The 7,270-nt window shown below is 49.8% G+C and overlaps 1 pseudogene; it reads left to right on the forward strand.

Annotated features, from left to right (window-relative positions):
• Window positions 1-825: 825 nt before the first annotated feature.
• On the forward strand, window positions 826-6,943 carry LOC109738350 (uncharacterized; annotated as a pseudogene).
• Window positions 6,944-7,270: the final 327 nt, after the last annotated feature.

A 7,270-nucleotide genomic window follows, 5' to 3' on the forward strand; every position in this document is an offset into this window, starting at 1 on the left:
CCCCCAGCCCCCATGAGATTTGACAACGACTGACCTCGAGACATGGACGTTGCGGCGTTGTTGGTGAGGGCTCTCCAAGACTTTGCCAGAGTGGAGGACAGGCTTTGACTTGTAGTCGTCACTATATGGTCCACCAACCTGATTATACTTTTTGATACTTCTGGCACTGTTCTCTGTACTGCCAGGACAAATGATAAGTAAATTGAAAGTTTTTTCTGAAAAGAAGGTGCAAGGGATAGCGACTAGCAAGAAGAGGAAGAAGAGCATTGGAACACTCAAGGACAAAGAAGGGCGGTTGTTGGATTTCCATATAACTATCTGTGAAATTGAGGAAAGCCAGCTAAACCGACAATGTATTTCTATTAAGAAATTAATGAAAAAGGGTGATGACCGGTTGGAAAAAAAATCGACTGAAAGTTCAAAAAAATAAAAAATCGGTCGCCTGATGTATAGGCGGTCCTTTTTTTTTTAAAAGCGGTCCCTAAAGATGAAAGATGGACAAAAGGCACGATTGGATCTACAGGCAAAAATGCCTTTCTATTGAGCCAAAAAAGCAGAGCCTGCACTCCAGAAAACCCAAACCAAATATCATCAAACCCGGTCAAAACAACGCCTTCACTAACTTGCGTTCGACGTTACGATCGATCAAATGGACTTTATTATCAACAATGCGTTATCATACGTGGCAAACACACAAGTGCATGAACCACACCACACTTGCCACCCACACACCGCGAAACTCATGCATAAATCCTCCGGGCCTCTGCTACCTATGTAGCTCCTGCTCGAAGTTTCCACAAACACTTGTGTGTGTACATGCGCACCATGGCCATGCACGCCGCAATGACCACCACGCATCTCCCCATCGTCCTCCTCTTTGTCTCCGCCGTGATCATGTCCGGCGCTTCGGCTTGGTCACCGTCGTCACTGCAGTTCCACTACATCGACCCTCGCAACTTTACCATGGCCGTAACCGCAGCCTCTTCGTCGGGGCGGCCGGCCTGCTCGGCCTCGGCTGGGGGCCCATGTCGCTCGTCGGGCAGCTCGGCGGCGCGGCAGGTGGCGCGTTCAGCTACTGCCTCGCCAGCCCCGACGCCGGCGCCGGGTCGCTCGTGCTCGGCCGGGACGAAGCCATGCCGGTGGGCGCCGTGTGGGTGCCCCTGCTGCGCAACGCGCAGGAGCTGAGCTTCTACTACGTGGACCTGACAGGGCTGGGCGTCGGCGGCGAGAGGCTCCCGCTGCAGGACGGGCTCTTCGACGTCACAGAGGACGGCAGCGGCGGCGTAGTGATGGACACCGGCACGGCCGTGACGCGGCTCCCGGCCGATGCCTACGCCGCGCTGCGGGACGCGTTCGCGGACGCCGTCGGCGGCGGCCTCCCGCGCGCCGGGCGTGCCGCTGCTGGACACGTTTTACGACCTGAGTGGGTACGCGAGCGTGCGCGTGCCGACGGTGGCCCTCTACTTCGGGCGCGACGGCGCGGCGCTGACGCTGCCGGCGAGGAACCTGCTGGTGGAGATGGGCGGCGGCGTGTACTGCCTGGCGTTCGCGGCGTCGGCGTCGGGGCTGTCCATCCTCGGCAACATACAGCAGCAAGGGATCCAGATCACCGTCGATTCCGCCACTGGCTACGTTGGCTTCGGACCAACTACGTGCTAGCACAAGCCTAGCTACTAGTTCTGCTGCCACGTCCCACGTTGAGGATCGCAAAGGCGCGCGTATATATACAGCTGCAGGATGGGATCGTATTGTACAGTATATACATATATGTAGGTACTCGGTGCGAATAATCTTGAGTGGACATGCGGCTACGCGCTGTCGGAATTCAAACCGCACACACTCGTGATTCGTGCACCTTTAATACGCTCAAGCTGTATAATGAATCAAAACTCTCATATAAATCTCTGTATCCCACGTATTCTCACCAAGCTGACACGCGCAGATGTAGGCCAGGAGCGTGGCGTTGAACGGCTAGTTGCATTCACACTCCTCCCCGTCCATTTAAACACCTCGCTCAAATCATACTCGCACTCCTCCTTCAACTCCTCAGTTCGCCCGCCCAGCTCAACACCATGTGTTCATCCAAGTCACAGCTTAGCTCCACGCCTCCTGTGTCGCACCACACCGCCAACCAGGTGCCCCCTCTCCCTCTCATCCGTTACCCGGAGTGCAACGCCGGCTTCGTGATGTGGTTTGTCTCAGGGACGGTAGAAAACCCAGAGCGGCATTTGTACAAGTGCGAAAGGCATGGAGTAAGTTTTTCAAGATCTTTCTTCATCCATTTTCCCCACACCTTGCTGATCAGTTTTTGCTGTTTTCGGCAGTTCGGCGGGTGCAGTTTTTGGAAGTGGGAGAACAAGTAATACAGTACTTCAGCGCCCGTTGGGGACACCTGATTTCCCATGCATCCGTCTATCATCATGCATCACTGCTTGAACATAATCAAGCATGGCTGAAGAACATTTTTGTCCTCGGCGTCGTCAACCTGGTGCTCATGGCCATTATCTGCATGCTGAAGCTCTGAATCTCAACCCCATCCCTATATGTATCCAGCGTGATGGAATCGATGTAGTTCACATATGTATCCCGGGCGATGTATCTGCTTTAGCACCGTATGGTTTTAGCTATCTGGTTTTCAGAGTAATCTGTTTTTAGCTTTCTGGTTTGCTCTATGTTGTTGCATCGGCCTTTTGCATGTATCTGCCGGTGCACGCGGCGTTCGTACGTAGGCCACATGATGGCCAATCAACAGTACACCTGTGATAATTTGTGATAATCGAGGCATGTAGGACACTGCAGAACGTAATTAATTTGTGTGCGGCCCACCCCGGGCGCCCAACTGCAATAATCCAACGAGTGATGGCGAAGTTAAAACTTAAAACCTGCCAGCGGAATCAATTCCTCCACCTGCCCTGCAAATCATAAAGCCACCCAGCAAGCCCTTCAATGCACAGAGTGTTTCATTAAGCTCAAGCTTCGGTGTTCGGAGACCAAAAACTTTTACAGCATGCATTCGTTCGGGTCAAGCTCCCATCCAAAACATCTGCAGTTGTACTTCTACCATGACGACCCAAACCTAACTCATCGTAAGGCGGCCACCAAGCAATTAGACCAGGATGTCGTGAAGAGTTTGGTAGACATACTCAAAGAAAACCCATACTCCCAGCAATTTAGGAGTTTGGGTGCACACAAAGACAACCTCGATGATTATAGGATAGACCTAAACACTGATAAGAGGCTTGACCAAAGAAGATATAATAGACCGGTGTCATCTGAGGTCGCTGCAATTTGGGTTGAGGGCAATGACCTAGCCAAAAGGTTTGACCGCAGGATTACACTTTGTGGTAACAACAACGAAAGGCATAGTATACGTGTGACCTCAGGAGCATATGACCCGTTGACTTATCCCTTATTCTATCCAAGGGGGGAGCTAGGTTGGCATCCGAAGCTACCTAAACGTAATGTTTCTTGGGAGCTTGTACAACATCCAAGACTCGGCCATGATGATGATGAGGATGCAGGTATGTTGTTTGTGTCCCATTTTTTACAAATAATATCTTATTTCTCAAAAGAATGCTCATGCGATGTTACTCAAACATGTGCAGAGGGGAATAGCAGGTTATGCGTCTCCGTGAGAGACTATTACTGTTACATGCCGCAAACACGGCCTGGGATCTTCAATCCCATACTCTGTGGAGCACGCCTACTGCAGCAATGGGCGGTTGACATGTACATCAAGATTGAGAGTTGTCGGTTGAGGTGGTACAGGAAGAACCAGACGCAGATCCGTGCCGACTTGTATAAAGGAGTTGTTGATGCGACCACATCGGGGGAGACGCGAGCAAGCGCTGTTGGGGTAAGAATAGTGCTCCCTGGAACTTACCCTGGTGGTGACCGCGACATGAAGAAGTGACATATGGATGCCATGGCAATTGTCCATACATACAGGAAGCCTGACATCTTCTTAACCATGACTTGCAACCCTAAATGGGAAGAGATAACAAATGAGTTGCTTCCTGGTCAGACGGCGCATGATCGTCCTGATATTGTGGCCCGCGTGTTCTACGGCAAGCTAGAGGCTATGAAAGACCCGTTGCTCAAGAAAATTGTCCTGGGTGTTGTTGTTGCTTATGTGTACGTAGTCGAGTTCCAAAAGAGGGGCCTCCCACACGCACATTTTTTGTTGATCATGGATTCAACATACAAGCTTCTCGTCCCGGAGCAGTATGACCGACTCATTTCCGCAGAGCTCCCAGACAAGCAAAAGTATCCGGAATTGTATGCAATGGTGGTTAAACATATGATGCACGGACCATGCGGTGCTCTCAATCCGAAGAATGTTTGCATGCAAGACAATGAATGCAAGTGCAGATACCCTCGGCCGTTCAATGAGAACACGGTACAAGGCAAGGACTCATACCCAGTTTATCGGCGTAGAGACGATGGAAGACGTGCTAAGGTCCGAGGGAAAATGTTGGACAACCGATGGGTTGTGCCGTATAATCCTTATCTTTTGCGGATGTTTAATTGCCACATCAATGTTGAGGTCTGCTCTAGCATAAAGGCCGTCAAATACATTTATAAGGGTCATGATAAGGCTTCTTTCAGCATCGACCAGCCAGACGCTGATGGTAACATTGATGAGATCAAGAGATACGGTGACGCAAGATGGGTCACCCCTCCGGAGGCTATGTGGAGGATATTTGGCTTCCCACTGTGCGCCAATTACCCGCTTGTCTTGCAGTTGGCTCTTCATCTCCCGAATATGCATAGGGATGCATTCAATGCACAGGCTGACTTGAGAAATGTTGTCTCCTCCGAAAATGCTTCAAAATCCATGTTAACTGAGTATTTCAAGGCTAACGAAAAACACCCTTGGGCAAGGCATATATTGTACAAGGATTTTCCCGGAAGCTTCACGTGGGAGAAGAGAAAGAAGTTCTGGAAGCGGCGGGTTGAACGTTTTCAAATAGGTCGTATCGTGTCTACCAATCCTGCCGAGGGGGAGCGATACTACCTGCGTGTGTTGTTGAACCATGTTACGGGCAAAACAAGATTTGAGGACTTGCTCACCATGGACGGCGTGGTATGTGGGAGCTTTAGGGAGGCTGCTGAAAGGTTGGGACTCATCGAGGCTGACAACACGCTCGACGACTGTCTTACTGAGGCGGAGCAGTGGGCGATGTCATGTTCTCTTAGGAGGCTCTTCGCAACCCTCTTGGTGCACTGCGAGCCAGGCGATGTGCGCATTTTATGGGATAGGCACCTCGAGCCTATGTCTGATGACTACCGTCGAACACGCCCGTCCCCGAATGAGGTGGAGCAGATGGTGTTGCTTGACATTAGGGCTATGTTGCAGTCCATGGGTAAAGACATTATCGATTTCACTCTTCTAACCATTGATGATGTGTTTGACCCAACTGAGGGCGAGGCCAGAGAGATCATCGAGGAATCAACCGTTGAGTTTGATGAAAGTGACACTAAATTTTCATCTTCCTTGAATTTGGAACAAAGGGCCGCATACGACGAGATACTATTGGCTGTTGAACGAGGTGATGGGGGTGTATTCTTTATAGATGGCCCTAGAGGTATAGGGAAGACCTTCCTCTACAGGGCGATACTCGCAAAGGTGAGGGGCGAGGGCAAGATTGCTATCGCTACCGCGACGTCGGGCGTCGCTGCTTCTATCATGCCTGGCGGTAGGACTGCCCACTCGAGGTTCAAAATCCCACTGAGTTGCGATGATGGAGCCTTGTGCAGCTTCACCAAGCAGAGTGGGACCGCCAAGCTGCTAAGGATGGCCTCATTGATACTATGGGACGAGGCCAGCATGACTAAGCGACAAGCTGTTGAGGCATTGGAGAATAGCATGCGTGACATCATGGGAATACGCAACCGACCCTTTGGAGGAAAGACTGTTGTTTTTGGCGGGGACTTTAGGCAGGTGCTTCCGGTCGTCAGAAGGGGGTCACGGGGCGAGATAATTGATGCAAGCCTCCGAAATTCTCATCTATGGAAGGGTATGCGGCAGCTTCGGCTCATCACCAACATGAGGGCTCATAATGACACGTGGTTTGCAGATTACTTGCTCAGGGTCGGTAATGGCACAGAGGAAGCCGACGATCAAGGCAACATACTACTGCCTGATGACATTTGTCTGCCATCTACATGCGAGGTTGACGACCTGGAGAAGCTGATTGACCACGTGTTTCTGAGTCTAGATGACAACATGTCTGATTCGAATTACATGACATCTCGCGCCATCCTTTCCACGACAAATGACAACGTCGATAAGATAAACATCCGCATGATAGAGTGTTTCCACGGAGATGAAGTAATCTACCATAGCTTTGACAGTGCGGAGGACGACCCATATGGCTACTAAGCTCCTGAGTTTCTTAACGGATTGACTCCCAATGGTCTTCCTCCGCATGCACTCAAACTAAAGCTGAACTGCCCGGTCATACTTCTAAGGAACATTGATCCAGCTAATGGACTATGTAACGGTACTAGGCTTGTTGTTAGAGGTTTTGAGAGGAACACCATTGATGCAGAAATCGTGATTGGACAACACGCTGGTAGGAGGGTCTTCCTTCCTCGAATACCTCTGTGCCCATCTGACAACGACATGTTTCCATTCAAGTTTAAGAGGAAGCAATTTCCTATAAGGCTTAGCTTTGCTATGACGATTAACAAGGCTCAAGGGCAGACCATCCCGATTGCTGGTGTGTATCTACCTATTCCGGTGTTCTCTCATGGTCAACTCTATGTTGCTTTGTCTCGAGCAACCGCGAAGAGAAACATAAAGATACTTATTCAGAAGGAGAAGCCGAAGGAGAAGTCCAACAAGAAAAATAACAATCCAAAGAAGCGAAAAAGACCGACCGTGTCCTTGCTGACCTCAATGAAGAACATCGTCTACAAGGAAGTACTTACAGGCTGAAGTCCGGTCTTAATAGACCTGCTGGATTTATAGATACGGAATTTACTTTTCCTTCAGTCAAGAATTGCTGTAATTCGGTTTATTTACATATCTTTTCATTTGGTATCTTGGTTGTTGGAGGTATACTCCAATTAGTTGAACTACTAACTGCATCTCAATAAACATCCGTCATAGTAGGACCTTCATCGCTGTTATAGGTTTTCCACTATCGCAATGTTTCTGGCAATGTACATGTCACACAGCGTACCGTGTCATGTGTAATCTGAGATTCAGAAATAATGTTTGGCTTCATAAAGACCCGCAACATGTTAAATTTTCTTTGTACAG

The sequence above is a fragment of the Aegilops tauschii genome, chromosome 2 (assembly GCF_002575655.3).
Source record: "Aegilops tauschii subsp. strangulata cultivar AL8/78 chromosome 2, Aet v6.0, whole genome shotgun sequence".
NCBI classification, from domain to species: Eukaryota; Viridiplantae; Streptophyta; class Magnoliopsida; order Poales; family Poaceae; genus Aegilops; species Aegilops tauschii.